A 17,410-nucleotide genomic window follows, 5' to 3' on the forward strand; every position below is an offset into this window, starting at 1 on the left:
TCTCTTTTTTATCTTCTTTCTCGTATATTTCTTTTTAAGAACCAACCTTGTTCCCTGTTAAGTCCTGTATGCCCAGCTGCACAGAAGATTATTTCACACTGCACAGAATTTTTTGACAGTGCACAAAATGTGTCTAGCTGTGTGTTAGAAGAAACTATGCCACAACTCTTCATCAGGCCAGATGTTACACAATGAAAACAATTTTTTTTAAAGGAGTGGGGGAAAGCAGATTTTCCAGGTTAAGATTTCAAGACCCAATCTTGTCAGCATTTGGTGTTCGATACTGACAAGCTTGTGAATTTTGATTATATCACTTCTGTTCTGGGCGGAAGGAGCAAACAACGGAGAGTCATCTCATGTGAAAAGCCAAATCCAAATGTCACTATTGCTTATTTCCCCTCAATCAAGCCGTTCAATCCAGCATTGCTAAGTATCTGCTGGGTTTGACTCCCTGGGAGCACAGCGCCGTGAACAGCAATGGCCTTGCCGGATCTCCTGTAAAAGTCCTTACTGGTTGACTATGTCAGAAGAGCAGAGGCTGGATTACCATTGGCATACAGATGGATCCGGATTTATTAATTCAGGGGGTGGGAATCTGAGAAAGCAATGTGCACCTGAGTTGTCCCAGCGTGGTGGTGTGGTTAAGAGCCAGCGTGGTATAGTGGTTAAGAGCGGTGGTTTGGAGCGGCGGATTCTGATCTAGAGAACCGGGTTTGATTCCCCACTCCTCCTCCACATGAGCGGCGGACTCTAATCTGGTAAACTGGGTTTGTTTCCCCACTTCTACGCCTGAAGCCAGCTGGGTGACCTTGGGAAAGTCACAGCACTCTCAGCCCAACCTATCTCACAGGGTGTCTGTTGTGGGGAGGGGAAGGGGAGGTGATTGTAAGATGGTTTGAGTCTGCCTTAAGTAGTACAGAAAGTTGGCATATGAAAACCAACTCTTCTTCTTCATCATCTTCATCATCATCATCATCATCATCATCATCATCATCATCATCTGTTTATGTTCCAGGGCTTGCAAAAGAAATGTCTTGAGATCAGGCAGCTCTGGGCCCTTAAACTCTCTCTCTCTCTCTCTCTCTGTTTGTTTGCAGCCGTCTATCCTGTTTAAATATATGCTTTTTAAAATTGTTTCACAATGGATGCAGACTTTAGGGCAATAATATGGAGCACTGAATCTACCCCTTCGCCCATCTGTGTCACTAACACATGCTGCATAAAACACGTTTCAGAGCAATTATGCTCTGTAGGCTCACAATCCCCCTACGTAACAAGCATTGCATGACACTGAGGTTCTAGAGGGAGAACCGGTCTAGGATGAGAGAGAGTTAACTGAAAGATTGAAGAAATTAAAGGCTCTGCAGTAGTTTGGTGGTCGAAAAAGAGAGGCACAAAATAACAGTCTGCAAACAACCTGGGATGGTAATTTAGAGGAGCAGAGCCTTGGGAAAAAAATTCTCCCATGTGAAAGAGATGAGAAAGGTTCATTTCATGCTTAATCAGAAAGGTTGTTGACCTAGAAAAGAAAGCGGGGCTGCAGCTTCAATTTGAGATTTTAAAAGGATAGCACTGGAGGTAAATGCATGAAAGGTTTTCTCCAGCAAGATCTTCTCCAGTCGGATTCCTCCCCCCCCCCCGCCTGTATCTCTCTGTATGCCCACCTCATGCCTTAAGCATAAGAAACAGCAAGGGAAGTAATAATCTCTTTCCTTTGGAAATTGTATACATAGGAAAAATGAATAAATACATGTAAATACATTTTTCATCGTAAATGTTTTTTCTCTTTAAAAGTAGCTTGGAACCCAGACATTTTTATCCTGCCCTTGCTTGGAGGAGGTCAGGCTGGTACATGGTTCTCCCTTCCTTCATTTTATCCTTATGACAACCCTGTGAGGTGGGCTCAGCTGAGACAGAGTGACTGGTTTAAGGTCACCTAGGACATGTCATGGCAAGTGGGGATTTGAACTCAGGTCTTTCCAGGCCACACAATTGATAATGAACAGGGGTGAGAAATTTCCGAATCAGAGAATCACAGCCAGGAGAGCTATAGTATATAAGGAATTCATGATTTACATTAGGTTAACTTGAGATGTTCTCTATAGTATCAAAAGCACTGTTGCTCATAAACTTAATACTAGGTTCTTAACACTTCTTCTTTGTCTACCTGTCTTCCACACCCTTAACAGATCTCTAGTTTTAAATAGTTAACTTACTTGTTCATGAAACCTCTGTTATTCCACATTGCTTGTAGCCTCCTGCCCCAGTTTCTAGAAATATTATTCAGAATGGATAGTCAGAATATGTAAAACTGAAATAAGTCTTTTTCCTCCAATTTACATTGTTGCTATCTCACCCTGTGGACATGGAAGGGAAGTATGTCTTACAAACTGTTTATTTGCAAAGCTGATTTGGAATAACAAGAGGACAATGGTTAGTTTTATTGCTAGAGGGAAGGGGACCAGCACCTTGAATTTACACATTTGTTTGGAAAGCACTGGGAAAATTAACATTCCTTTCTTTTATGTTAGAATCATAGAATCATAGAGTTGGAAGGGACCACTAGGGTCATCTAGTCCAACCCCCTGCACAAGGCAGGAAATTCCAAACTACCTCCTCCACCACACCCCCAGTGACCCCTACTCCATGCCTAGAAGATGCCCAAGATGCCTTCCCTCTCATCATCTGCTTAAGGTCATAGAATCAGCATTGCTGACAGGAAGCCATCTAGCCTCTGCTTAAAAACCTCCAGGGAAGGAGAGCTCACCACCTCCCGAGGAAGCCTGTTCCACCGAGGAACCGCTCTAACTGTTAGAAAATTCTTCCTAATGTCTAGACGGAAACTCTTTTGATTTCTTTTCAGCCCATTGGTTCTGGTCCGACCTTCTGGGGCAACAGAAAACAACTCGGCACCCCCTTCTATATGACAGCCCTTCAAGTACTTGAAGATGGTTATCATATCCCCTCAGTCTTCTCTTCAGGCTAAACATACCCAGCTCTTTCAACCTTGTTGTTCCAGCAACACATGTCAACATATATAGATATTAAGCCAACAGCCAGGGGAACAATTTTCTTCCTTGGTCCAAAGAGCCAAAGGTAAATGTTGAGCATGTAATAAGGACTTCAAGTGAGCAAAGAGGGGAAAGGAAAGTTTATTCGTGTGCTCAATTCTTTTCTTAGAGGGTTTATCTAAGGCTGAATCTGCCTGAAAATGAGGGATAACTCTGGATAATGTGACCAAGGGTCTGTGTAGCCTAGCATCCTGTTTCCTGCAGAAGGGCCCATAAGATGTCTCCTGGAACCAAATAATGAGAGTATGAAGGCAACCCTACCATCGAGCATAGAAGTTCCAGTTAGATACCCCAGCTTGTAGCCACAGATAGACCTCTCCTCCATGGATGTGCCTGATCTCCCAGCAGCCACGTGGTAATGAATTCTGCATGCTCCGTAGGAAGTGCCCCTCTCATCTCTGTCTTATCTTGGGATAAACTGTTCATAAGCAACGGCATGGGCACCTCTGTTGATTTCTGGGAGGAAGCGCCCAAGTCAGATGGGTACAGGCTCAGAAAAGGGATGTTACAGAAACGTGACTGCAATGGTGGACCCTCGAGGAAGAATTTTTCTAACAGAGCGGTTCCTCAGTGGAACAGGCTTCCTCGGGAGATGGTGAGCTCTCCTTCCCTGGAGGTTTTAAAACAGAGGCTAGATGGCCATCTGTCAGCAATGTTGATTCTTTGACCTTAGGCAGATGATGAGAGGGAGGGCATCTTGGCCATCTTCTGGGCATGGAGTAGAGGTCACTAGGGGTGTGTGGGGGGGAGGTAGTTGTGAATTTCCTGCATTGTGCAGGGGGTTGGACTAGATGACCCTGATGGTCCCTTCCAACTCTATGATTCTATGGGGCAAAAACACAGCTGCAAAAGGAGAGGTTGGAGGTGAGGATTTCCTGCTGTGACTCTGCGTGGGGGGGGGGGCTGTTTCCAGTATAAGTCTCGATGGAGCTGACCCCAGTGAGCAAAGGGGCCAACTGCTTCTCCTTGCTTTTATCAACCAGAATGGCACGGGTCCAACCAGTGGGTTGTCACCCTTTGCCATTGGGTGAAGCTGACATCTCTTACCTCCCAGGTGCTATGGATTGTTTGTTTTTGATTTCCTGTAAGCCACTTTTGGTACTGTAGGGGATACTTTAAAAAAAAAATAAGCATTGCTCATTTCCTGAGTATAGAAGACATAGAGGTAGATAGAAATATTTGCACATTTCAGACTTGAGCTCCAATGTAAATATTTCTTTCAGTGGTATTTTTCTCCTCTCTGTTTCAATCTACTATTTGATTTTGTACTTAGCAATACTCTTTTGGTTTCACAACGGAGAATGCCAGAGCCCTTTAACATTTACGGGGCAGCAGTTTTGACATATAAAGAAAAGCTTGTAGGATTTTGTGAGGCATGACTGAAAAAAATACCATTAGCAACTGTGACTAGCATTTTTATTCAGTACATTAAGAAGAAATATTCTGTATATTTTATTAGAAGTAAAGGCGGTAAATGTACAGCTCTATATATTAACCCAAATCAAGTTAAAATAACTTAAAGAAATTTTTATCACTTTGATATTACTCAGTAAAGAAAACATACTGTTTATTCCTCAATAGTATAAAGGCATAGGAAAAAATTAACAGCAAATTGGATTAAAACATAATAACATCAGCAGCTTTATTGATATGCACATATTGAAACCAAAACCCTGGAAAGGCAGGAGTACTGCTGGTTGGGGAGGAGGAGGACTTTGTGCCCCCCACTTTCAATGGGGTTCAGCTGACCCGGCTGACTCAGTTAAGAGCCTTGGGTAGTGCTGGACCCAGCATTATTGCTGGAGAAGGCAGCAGCATGGGGAGGGGCCGTGGCTCAGTGGTAGAGCATCTGCTCGGCATGCAGAAGGTCCCAGGTTCAGTCCCCTGCATCTCCTGTTAAAGGGACTAGGCAAGTAGATTATGTGAAAGACCCCTGCCTGAGACCCTGGAGAGCCTTGGAGAGGGGCCGTGGCTCAGTGGTAGAGCATCTGCTTGGCATGCAGAAGGTCCCAGTTTCAATCCCCGCCATCTCCACTTAAAGGGACTAGGCAAGTAGGTGATGTAAAAGACCTCTGCCTGAGACCCTGGAGAACCGCTGCCGGTCTGAGTAGACAATACTGACTTTGATGGACCAAAGGTCTGATACAGTATAAGGCAGGTCCATGTGTTCATGTGTGTTCAAGTTAATGAAGCTGCAAAAAATAAAAAAAATAAGGCTTTCTTCCAACTCAGCCTAGCTTGGGAAATGGCCCCTTACCTTGATGTGGATGATCCAGCCACCTGGATCCATGACATGGTGACACTGAGACCAGACTGCTGAGATGCACTGTATATTGGTCTCCCCTCAAAATCAATTCGGAAACTCCAGTTGGTCCAGAATGCCGCAGGTCTGCTATCGTTGGGAGATAGAGGGAGCACACGTACGACTCTCATTCCACTGGCGGCCCCACATTTACCGGGCTCAATTTAAGGTATCACATTCAAACCCTTCATGGCCTTGGGTCTGCAAGACCGCCTCTCGTGCTCCGCTATGTCCACTTTTCTAATCCGAGCAGGGCCTTCTGCCGGAGCCAGCCTGCCAGTGGGCAAAATCACAAAGTGCCCGTAGGCGTGCCTTCTCCGTTGTGGCCCCCACCTTGTGGAACAGCCTGCCTGAGGAGGTCTGGAAGGCTCCCACTCTCATGGATTTCCGCAAACGATGCAAGCCTGAGACTTTTACCTAGGGGCTCCATCTTGTCCAAGTGGCAAGGGAAAATGCGGAGATGTCCTAACCATGAGGCCTAAGGTCATACTGAACTGTAAAGTACTGCAGCGTCCTTTTAAACCATTGTTTAGGATAAGTACCAAGGGCAAGGAAAGGTGACTGTGTGGGTCCACCTTCTCTTTGTACCCTTCCTCTGCCTGAATGTTTGAACAGACCGTGTGTATTCTTTTCATTTAGTAAACTTCCTTGTACTTTGAATGTCCAAATCCTGATCTCTGGAAACACCCCATGCCTGTTCAGTCTAGCAATCTAAACTATGGAAACAGGGAGGGGCACTTGGTAAGCTCTCCATCCCTGGAGCATGACAGCACAAAGAGCTAGATGGTGCATCTCGGTTTAGCAGGAGATGCTCTCAGAGTCAGTGGTGGCCATGGGAATTACCCAGTTTGTTTTTGGCACCCCTGGTAAGGGAGGGGAAAGGGAGGGGTGGCCGAGTGGAGACTTGGGATAGCTGCAGGGTTGTGTGACCCCCCCACCCCGAGACCAACCTGGAGGAAAAAGGAGGGCTTGTGAGTCCATTCTGACATCAAGGTCTGGATGAATCTGCTGCTCCAATAAGAAGCCAGATGTCAAAACACCAATCAGTATTATGACTCATTGGACTTCTTATTGTTAACTGGATCGCCCAAGGTTATTTGTACAGAACTGTTATTTTTCAAACCCTTAGCTGTCTGGTTCAATGTGCTGCGGTCAGGTTGCTGAATGCGAAGGAATTGTGTGGCGCTGTTCTGAGATAATGCAGCACAGAAACAGGTCATGCCAATTAAAGTGACTGAGTAGCAGCAAATGCTGTCAGATGTAGATGTTGGTTTGTTTTTAGGGTGTTGAAATTGAACAATGACTTATCACTGTGTACAAATATTTTGCCAACGCGTTGAGTTCCTCATGGGCAATTTCTGTATAGAGTACTTTTTATTATTCGTTCCTCTCTAATTTATCTATTGAAACCCACCGCGTTTAAATGGACGGTGTCAAAGATGTGTCAGAAAGGAAAGCATTGTATGTTCACACAATCGAGCATGAGCATCCTTGCTGTTCATTTATGAACTGAAGCATAACGAATAGATCCTCCAAGTTAACTTGATGTGATTTTATCTGAGTCAAGGGCTGTTTCAGACAGAAAACGTTAAGCCTTCATCTCTTCATTTGTTGTCTACTTTTCTTACTACACTGTGGAGAAAGCTATTTTGAAACAGTTGTCCCTTTTCAAAGAAAAAGGACCAGGGGGTATTTGTCACGGGGAAACTATCGTTAGCGTGGTAATTGTGGAAGCCTGAGACGACGTACTGTTTAAAGATGAAGGTTGGCAAACATTTTGACTCCACATGGCAGCAAGTCTAATGGGCCACGTCCGTGATTCATTTCACTTTCTCCATAGCCATGCTGGGGTGTTACACACACATTTTACTTAATTGTTAGCTCATTCATGTGGGTGATGTTTCTTTTCCCCCCTCTTCTTGAAAATGCTTTTCTTACTCGATATATGGACCTTAATTAAACTCAATCTAATTTTTAAGGGGCCTTAAGTGTTGCACTAATTAATCATTAAAAGACAACACATGTCTTCGGTCTTGTACTTCATTTACTTTTAAATGCTTTAAAAAAATAAAACCTTTATTGAGAGATTAAGACAAAATCCATTTCTAGTTAGCCAGAAAAGCTGGCTCAGATACATTAAAACAACAACTACTACTACCGCCAAGGGATATACTACATTCTTTGATACCAACAATTTCTGTCTATGTAACCAGTAAACAACATTTATAACATGAAACTTTACTTGTTAATCCTTAAAGGCGTATCAGAAACTTGGTATCTTATTTTTGTTTGTGACACTGGCGCTGAGTGTATATATGTTATTCTTCTAACACGTAGGTGTCATTCAAACATTTGCCTAGTAATTTAATTTCATACTGTGCTATAGAGACTGCCAAACATAGCATGCTTGAAGGCAGATCATAAACTGCAGTTGCTTTTGCCACAGCCCAGGGTCCCAAACACAATCCCGAGGAGAAAGGAAGAGGCAGGTGTGGAAGAGTCACAGATTTAGGCTGTGGGGAATCTACATGGCGGGGTTTCCCTGTCATTGTGGTTTGAGATCTGTAATATATGATTGTGTGAGTTGCCATCTACAGGCCAAGTGGCAGATGTCTTTGTTAAGCCATCGGCTGGCCTGGGCACGCTTCTGGGGAAGGTGGGGCTTGTGCGGTTTTCCTCAGATGGATGCCCAGCAGAGCCCTTGCGTGCCATGGCTCCACTATAGCAGAGCTGCGACCTTGCCTTTCTGGTGTGCTCCAAGCTTAACAAGGTCATTTGAACACAAGAGATGATACAGGTTATGCAAGTACAATAGTGGCCATGGGCCATGGCTTAGTGGTAGAGCATCTGCTTGGCATGCAGAAGGTCCCAGGTTCAATCCCCAGCATCTCCAGTTAAAGGGACTAGGCAAGTAGGGGATGTGAAAGACCTTGGCCTGAGACCTTGGATTGCCACTGCCGGTCTGAGTAGACAATACTGACTTAGATGGACCAAGGGTCTGATTCAGCATAAGGCAGCTTCATGTGTTCAATAGTTGAAAAAGCCTGTGAGACTCCTTCTGTACATCCTTCTTCTACCTTTCGAGTACCCTGAAGCTATTGTGAAAAGCTTGCTTTTGACTGATAGTAAGGATTGCAGTAGGGGTTTATTTATTTACTCACTTCATTTATACCCCACTTTTCTCACCAGTCAGAGACACAAAGCGTCTTACAACCGTTCTACTTTCCTCCTCATGGCAACCACCCTGTGAGGTAGGCTGAGAGTTGTTGACTGTGACCACGGTCACCCAGCGAGCTTGCCTGGCAGAGCGGGGATTTGAACCTGGGTCTCCCAGAGCCTAGTTTGACATTCTAACCACTGGACCACACTGGCGCATTACGCTGAATCACGACGGCAAGCTAATGTGTACAGAGGGAGCCTGTGTCTAACAAAGATTTTGTGGATTTGTGTGTGCGCATATGTGCAATACATTTCTGTGCATTCAGGGTACTTGAGAGCCAGGGCTGAGGCAGTGAATAAGACCGAGAGAGTGAATAACAAAGTTCAGTGTGTTAATAAGGAGAACTATACAGGAAAGCCTTTAGAAGGCTTCATTTTTAGCCTATGGTCTGGAAAACATCTGTTGGAGATTTCTTGATGCTATGAGCAAACTCATTAATGGTAGAAAAGAGCAAGGGTCCAGTAGCGCCTGAAAGACTCACAAAATTTCTGGTAGGGTATGAGCTTTCGTGAGCCACAGCTCACTTCTTCAGATACCGTGTGACTCATGAAAGCTACCAGAAATTGTATTAGTCTTTAAGGCGCTGCTGGACTCCTGCTATTTTCTGCTGCTATGGATAGACTAACACAGCTACCCATCGTGATCTACCTCATTAATGGTGCATGAGGGAAACCCATTCACACTCTTACTTTTGCAATTGCCGCCGAGAAAGCCGTTCGCAAAAGCCTTCTGGGTAAAGGGTGCCCTATTCCCGAGCTCAACTCCGCACATATCCTTTGTGTGCAAAAAAATCTGATATTTGGCAGCCCAGCTGGGACTTTGGAGAGTTGCTGCGGTCCAGAATGGGCAGCACTAGGGTTGCTGGATCCGGGGGTGGGGGGGTGGGGGGGAGCCGCTTCATTAGATTCAGGCGGGTTTTCTTGCTGCCAGAATTGCTCCTGGTGAGAGGATGTCTTGCAGAGAGTGTTTATTTCTGTCCCATCTTGAATTCTAATAAGGAACAGAAGCGGTCCTCATTTTGCCCTTCCTTCGGGCCTGCAATGACCTTTCTCTGTGTGTGTTTGACTGTTTTGCCTCCAATCTGCTTTGCTAGAGAAAGACGTCTTTTTTGCTCCTCAGAAGAATGAGAAGAGCCTTTGCTATTTTCACCTCAGCCAGCAAACATGGAAGAAAAATGCACCTTGGCGCTTATCTTTCATTATAGTGTAGTTTGAAGAGAATTGAAAGCTGTTTATAAGTAAATCGCAGTTTATATCGCCAGTCAGGAAGATGTGATTTAATCACTGTTTTCTATGAAAAGTTCATTCTTGTTTTCTGATATAACCTTCCTTCGCAACTCGAAGACGAAGGCAAGTTTCCTTTTCAAAGCAATTTTCTTTTGAGAGGAAACTCTTCTCAGGGAGGTTTTTTCTTTCTTCATTTGAGCATCCAGGGCTTGCCTTTCTTTTTGCATTGCCTGCATTTCACACACATGCCTATCTGATGGACAATTAGAGGAATTTAATTCAAATGTTCTCAGACGGGTCTCTTTTGGCTTGCTGTTGTCAGGTTTTTGACACACACACCCCATGACCGAGATGCAGCCTCCACTCCGGCCACCTTCACTGGGGCCAGCTCTAGGTCTGGTTGCCAACTCCGGGTTTGGACATTCCTGGAGATTTGAGGGTGGACCCTGGGGTGGGCAGAGTCTGGAGAGGGGAGTGTACCCAGGAGGGATGTGATGCTATCGAGTCCACTCTCCAAAGCTGCCATTTTCTCCAGGGGAACCAACCTCCGTGGCTTCTGCCGTGGCTTCTGCCGTGGCTCTCTGCCTGCCAGAGGTAGGTCCTTTGCCTGGGGCAGACTCTTCAGAAAAACCGGCCAGAAAGGTTTTCTGAATCTCTTAATGGATAATTAGAAGCTTTAACTCTTATTCCATATTGACATCTTCCAGCTTTGTCTTTACCTAATTTTTTACAAAACAAAAAAACATTTTAACAAAAAATGTAAACTTCAATTTCAATTTTAAAATCTACTTTACAAAAAAAGCATTATTTTTTTAAAATCAGCCCTGCAAACTGGCAATTCCTGGAAACAAGCGATTGGCCAGTGTTTGTGACATGATGCGCAACAGCAAACCCAGGGGAGGGGTGGGTGGTTTTGGTTTTGATCTCTTCATTTCCCAAGTCAGTGTACCTTTTTTTTAAAGTGCCCAGAACAAAAGTTGAAATGTATGTATGCTGTTATGTTATGGGACACAGGACAGTGATTCCCAGGGTAAGAGGACGACTGGAATATTGGAGGGCATGTCGTGTCTCAGGGAGACAGAAAGTGCTGCCTTTAAAAAAATGAATCACTTTCCACCATCCAAAAAGACGTGAGCGTTTTGGGGGCTTGAGTGCTAAAGTGTCCCAGGGGTAAACCCGGAAGTGACGTAATCGCGCCACATGCGGCTGTGCACGAGTGTAATCCCTTCTCCAAGCCAGCCGATGGATTGGTGGGCAGATGCCGGCCAATACAAGCAACCTGGCAGCCCTGGTTCAGACACATGCCTTGTACGTGTTTAGAAAGGCAAGGAAAGCATTTCTTTTTCAACAGGCCTTTGGGGATGGCTAATTGGGATCCCCTCACTGTGTGACTGGTTTAGATATATTTTAAGAACTGGTTTCTGTTGTTGCTGCTTTGATAAGCTTTAGTTTTAAGACTATATTGCTTAACATTTCTATATTGCTGATGGTGGCTTTGAAGATAGGAGATGAGCAGGATATAAATATTTTAAGTAAGTCAAGGGAAAACAGTAGGAGCCCCTTGCTTGTTTATGCGTAGGAAAGAACTCGCACGGATCCTGACAGTCCTCTGGGCTCTGTACAAAAAGACAGTGTCAAGTCATGAGGTGACTCATAAGTCACCTGGAAAGCCTCGCGATCCAACGTTGTAAAATGTATAACTTCTGTAAATGTCAGGAAGCGGTTGTTCTCTGACCTTAAAAGAACTGTTTTGATGATGTCATGCAATAGATATATAGTCTTCAGGTCTGTGAAATGTCAAACCTTCAGCTGGATGAAACAAAAAAGGTTAGTTTGTCACTTAAATTAGTCTTAAGCAAAGACAGAAATCTTTAAGTTCCCATAAAATCCATCCATTCATAAAAGAGGTTTGAAATTATAGGAAGTGCCCATATTGTGCACTCTGAAATACATCCCAATCTCCCTTCATTATGGTTTGTCAAATTTTAATAGATGAAGGAGATGATCCAAGGATCCAAGGAACCGCACAATTCACCTGCATACTCTCGAAGATGGTCTAGGCTTGTGTGCCTCAAACTGCTGGCAGGGCATTCCCAATCAGGGATTGACAAATTTCATCGGGATCTCTTACAAACCTGTTTATCTGTCATCAAGGCTGGATCCAAGAGCATCCTCAGATTATTTCCTTAATGTACTAAAGAAAGCTTCACCCCACCTAGGTCTGGTAGATCTAGACTGTGCCCGGGCCATGACTTCCTTGCTTTGAGCCTCAGCCCAGGGTGCAGGCAGCATGCGGAGTAGCGGGGCGGGCTTTACCCGCAGCCTCTCACCTGGCTGCCACGGCGGTGCCCCCTTCTGCCTGCTGCCTGGGGCAGCTGCCCACCCTCATCCCCCTAGTTCCAGCCCTGTCTGGTGTTCAGATGGCCACATGCTCTGTTTCCCAATCTGAGTGTTACCTTCTGTGCACTGTGAAGAACAAGGAGAGTTGGTTTTTATATGCTGACTTTCTCTACCACTGAAGGAAGAATCAAACTGACTTACTATCACCTTCCCTTCCCCTCCCCACAACAGACACCCTGTGAGGTAGGTGGGGCTGAGAAAACTCTAACAGAGCTGTAACTTGCCAAAGGTCACCCAGCTGGCTTCGTGTGGAGGAGTGGGGAAACAAATCCAGTTCACCAGATTAGCCTCCGCCACTCGTGTGGAGGAGTGGGGAATCAACCCCGGTTCTCCAGATCAGAGTCCACCGCTCCAAACCACCACTCTTAACCACTACACCATGCTGGCTCTCAAGCAAGTAGGGGAGGCACAGAAAGGAGATGGGAGGCAGCGTCGAAGCCTCACGCCTGCTCCCAGCCTCACCAAGCATGGGATGGGCCAGCAAGGCCCCAGCGAGCAACCATCTGCAGGATCTGGGGACTCCACACTTTGGAAACGGGAAGTGGCAGTGCCTCTTCTGCTTCTCAAGGTGACGGATCTAGTCACCTTTGAAGATGTAATGTAGTCAGTGTTCATATTAATTTTGAAATTTGAATTGGCAGACCAATACTGTATTTGTAAATTAATTTCAAAATACCTTATTTTATAAACCTTTGTAATTTAATAGAACTTGCCAAGTGGCAAGTTTCATGTCACATTCTTTCTAAATGTGTACAGAACATTGCAATGCTTCTAACCATTTGTGAAAAGGCTGCCACGCAACAGAAACCTGGGAATTGCTAACAGTAATGGTGAATGTTAATCTCAAGCAAGCTACAGAGAGGAGTTGCTACGAAAGCAATCAGCATCATTTCACAAGATGTCATACACCACATTGGTCAGGCCTCACCTGGAGTATTGTGTGCAGTTCTGGAGGCCTCACTTCAAAAAGGATGTGGACAGAATGGAGCAGGTGCAGAGGAGAGCGACGAGGATGATCAGGGGCCTGGAGACCAAGCCCTGCGAGGAAAGGCTGAGGGACCTGGGAATGTTCAGTCTGAAGAAGAGGAGGTTGAGGGGGGACATGACTGCTCTCTCTAAGTATTTGAAAGGCTGTCGCTTAGAGGAGGGCAGGGAGCTGTTCCTGTTGGCAGCAGAGGATCATAGGACTCGCAATAATGAGTATAAATCACAGGCGGAAAGGTACCGGCTGGGTATTTGGGGAAAAGTTTTTTACAGTAAGAGCAGTTCAGCAGTGGAATCGGCTGCCTAGGAATAAGAAGAGTTGGTTTTTATATGCCAACTTTCTCTACCTTTTACGGCGAATCTTACAACCTCCTTCCCTTCCTCTCCCCACAACAGACACCTTGTGAGGTAGGTGAGGCTGAGAGAGCTCTAAGAGCTCTGTGATTAGCCCAAGGTCACCCAGCTGGCTTCATGTGTAGGAGTGAAGAAACCAACCTGGTTCACCAGATTAGAGTCCATTGCTCTTAACCACTACACCACGCTGGAGGTGGTGCGCTCCCCCTCTCTGGCAGTCTTCAAGCAGAGGCTGGACAAGCACTTGTCAGGGATGCTCTGGGCTGATCCTGCATTAAGCAGGGGGTTGGACTAGATGGCCTGTACGGACCCTTTCAAATGATTTCAAATGAGTCAAGCTAAAATTCCATTTGGTAACATTTGTTTTCTTTTTATAACAAAGGAAAATTAGTAAAATGGCTTATCATTTTAAGTCCTGCATAAATACACGTAATGAAAGTGGCAACGGTGACAGCAGGAATTACTGACCGGGGCCAAAGGATTCTTGCACTTTATTCCACAATATTTTTTTGTTTGCTCATTTGAGTTACATTTCAACACTGTACCCCATCTGTCTTTAAATGTTGTGGACTATTCCAGGAATCAGTGGGCCGAATCTAGCACTGAATTCACAGAATTCATGTGTGAACTGGCAGTAGAGAGTAAGGCTTATCTTTCACACAGTTCAACCTCCAATGCTGTATACAATTCACAAATTATGGGACAGAGTACTGGCTACTATGTATTTGGCCGCAATAAATATAGTATGTATATATGTGCCATCAATTCTCAACCAGCTTATGGCGACCCCAGCTAGGGTCTTTCAAGATGAGTGTGAAGCAGAGGTGGTTTGCCCGTGCCTTCCTCTGCAGAATCTTCCTCGGAGGTTTCCCTTCCGAGTACCGACCCTGCTTAGCTTCCAAGATTTGGCTATGCTATGCTGCCTTCCTCACGTATAGTATCAAAACTGTATTGTTTTATATTTTGGAGCAAAGTTTTTTAAAAACACAAAGTAGACTCATTTATGTCACCAGGGCAGGGAGAATTAAAGATAAAAATAAATATTTAAAAAAATAGTTTGTATCAAAGTGTTCTTTATTTCTATGCTGTGAGTAAGATAGACATGTATTTATCCTAAAGTTATATAGCATCTAAATTCTAAAAAGGAAACAGCAATCTTGTTAGCTGTACAAGATACGATTACTGATTCAAAATAAATCTAAAATATTGGGGTTCTGAGGAAGACAAGGGATCTTTGGAGGCTGCAGGGAATGGAGCTTGAGCAGGTCTATTCTTATAAATACCTGGGTAGCTATTTTGATGCACATGACATGGAAAATTCATTTAAAACATACAATAAGTAGCTTTCAGCTTCTGTCTAAATCCTTGAGGAAAATTGATTTTATGAAAGGTGGGCAGCCTTTTTCAGTGCTGCTCAAATTATATAAGTTATTACCAGCAATCTTGTATGGGGCACCATTATGACACCACACGATTGTTAAATATCCTGAGAGATTGCAAATCAGTTTTTTTCCAAAGTACATTGGAAATTCCAAATTGTGTCTCCAATTTGGTAATTAGATTAGAAAATGGGTTGTGCTCCCTATAAACAATTACATGGTAATATGCTATCAAGATGTGGTTAAGAATATTCTTGCTTGAACCCCTAGTCAATTACTAGGTCTTATGAGACAAGACTCATTTTTATCATCAAGCCTTAATACTTTTCTTGGGAAATGGCATGAGTTAGGATTTTCAACAAATAATAATTTATTTAAATATGATTCTAATCGCATACTGAATACAATAAGCGAGGTTATTTTATTGCAAGATTGGTCTGGGCTGTTTTCCTGAGTTGTTTAGGAAGTGTTCTCCTCTGTAGTATGGGTATATTCCCACTACTTGTTTTATGGTTGCCAACTATTTGATCACTATGCAAAACCCTAAATATAGTCATTTAATTTTATTAGCAAGGTGCAATTCGCTTCCAACAGCCGAATATACTGGAAGACTTAGAGCCATTCCCTGGACTGAAAGCAAGTTTTTTTACAGTAAGAGTTGTTCGGCAGTGGAATCAGCTTCCTAGGGAGGTGGTGAGTTCCCCCCTCACTGGCAGTCTTTAAGCAGAGGCTGGACAAGCACTTGTCAGGGATGCTCTAGGCTGATCCTGCATTGAGTAGGGGGTTGGACTAGATGGCCTCTATGGCCCCTTCCAACTCTATGATTCAAGTGTTCTTGTACTTCTGGAGCAATAGAAAATGCCTCACACGTGTTCTTACATTGTTGCTTGTTAAAGCAAGGTATGATACATTGGGAGTTCTTGTTAATTCTGATGTTCAGTGTTCTAGTCATTATATTATCTTGAAATTGTTGTTTTCTAATGTTATGGACCGGTTGGAAGATGATGCCAAATTTCTTGCACATGTTTTTAAATAGTTGTAATATTCAATGATTAATTGATCTGTTTTTCTCTTTTCCAAATCCTACCAATCTAAGGTTGGTAAAAGGTAAAGGTAGTCCCCTGTGCAAGCACCGGGTCATTCCTGACCCATGGGGTGACGTCACATCCCAACGTTTACTAGGCAGAGTTTGTTTACGGGGTGGTTTGCCAGTGCCTTCCCCAGTCATTTTCCCTTTACCTCCAGCAATCTGGGTACTCATTTTACCGACCTCGGGAGGATGGAAGGCTGAGTCAACCTTGAGCCGGCTACCTGAAACCAACTTCCGTTGGGATCAAATGCCAGTTGTGAGCAGAGCTTGGACTGCAGTACTGCAGCTTACCACTCTGCGCCACGGGGCTCCTATATAAGGTTGAAGGGACAATAAATAATAAAATAAAATAAATATAATTTTTACTTTCAATTGGAAGTCCCACTGATTCTGCTGGAACATAGTTCCAAACAGGTATGCTGTGAATCAGAGCTGTGAACAGATGACCATCATACTAACTTATAATTTAATACAAAGTTATTAATTGCTTCTCTAAATTGCTTAGCCTTTTCCTCTCTTTACAGTCTGTATTTCTAATTATCATCTATTTCACATCTGTTAAACATTCTCTTTGCGCATGCTCGCATTTCCTTCATGCTCTGGAGAGAGCTAAATGGTTTCTAATTTTGCTGAAGGTATATTAATGAAGTAGATACCACCAAAAATGACAAGAGTGGTTTATGTTAATATTGAAACTGTTGAGCGTAAAGACGAGTTGAAGGAGGATGCTCGCATGACATGTGACATACCCTCATCACTTAACTTTCACTCACATCTACTAGTTCTTCTGTACAGGAAATAATTAGACTCTCTGAACAAAGATGAAGCAAACTTTTCGTAAGTCTGAGTTGCCGAACGGAGGGCGAGGGCACCTAATTAATGCTACATACATGGCCCTCATTCGGGGATGGATTTGTTTCCTTTTTTTGAGAACCAGCCCGACCATACTGGTGTCACCAATCTGGCTGTTAATTAAATGTTGCTCACTTCTGGCTGTACAATTCTTGAGTGGCTGGAGCATGCGGGTAGGAGCTCTGCAATTAACATTTTAAAAAGAGGAGGAAGAAACCAATGAATTGTACATTTGGCATGACATTCCAGTGGCAAGCACTTATTTTCTTTGATATGCTATCCATATTATTTTTAACCACCATGCTCGGTGCAGATTATTACAATGCACATTGGATAATATAGGTGGTAAAAAAAAGATGTTTAAAGGAGAGACTATGGAAAGACAGTGGGTGGATAACATTCCACATTAATATAAGCATACTGAGGACAGTGGGATGTGTTGGGCTGAAAAGATTCTGAAGAAAGGGCAAGGGTTGATCCAGATGGAAATGGTAATGATTGTCCTATTTTTTTTAATATCACCTGGAAATAG

General features: G+C 43.9%; 1 protein-coding gene across 1 annotated transcript in view; it reads left to right on the forward strand.

The window, feature by feature from the left end:
- SPAG16 (sperm associated antigen 16) overlaps positions 1-17,410 on the forward strand; it is a 220,209-nt gene that overhangs the window by 119,508 nt on the left and 83,291 nt on the right. The gene's annotated exons all lie outside the window — the stretch shown is intronic.

This window comes from Euleptes europaea, chromosome 15 (genome assembly GCF_029931775.1).
Source record: "Euleptes europaea isolate rEulEur1 chromosome 15, rEulEur1.hap1, whole genome shotgun sequence".
NCBI lineage: Eukaryota > Metazoa > Chordata > Lepidosauria > Squamata > Sphaerodactylidae > Euleptes > Euleptes europaea.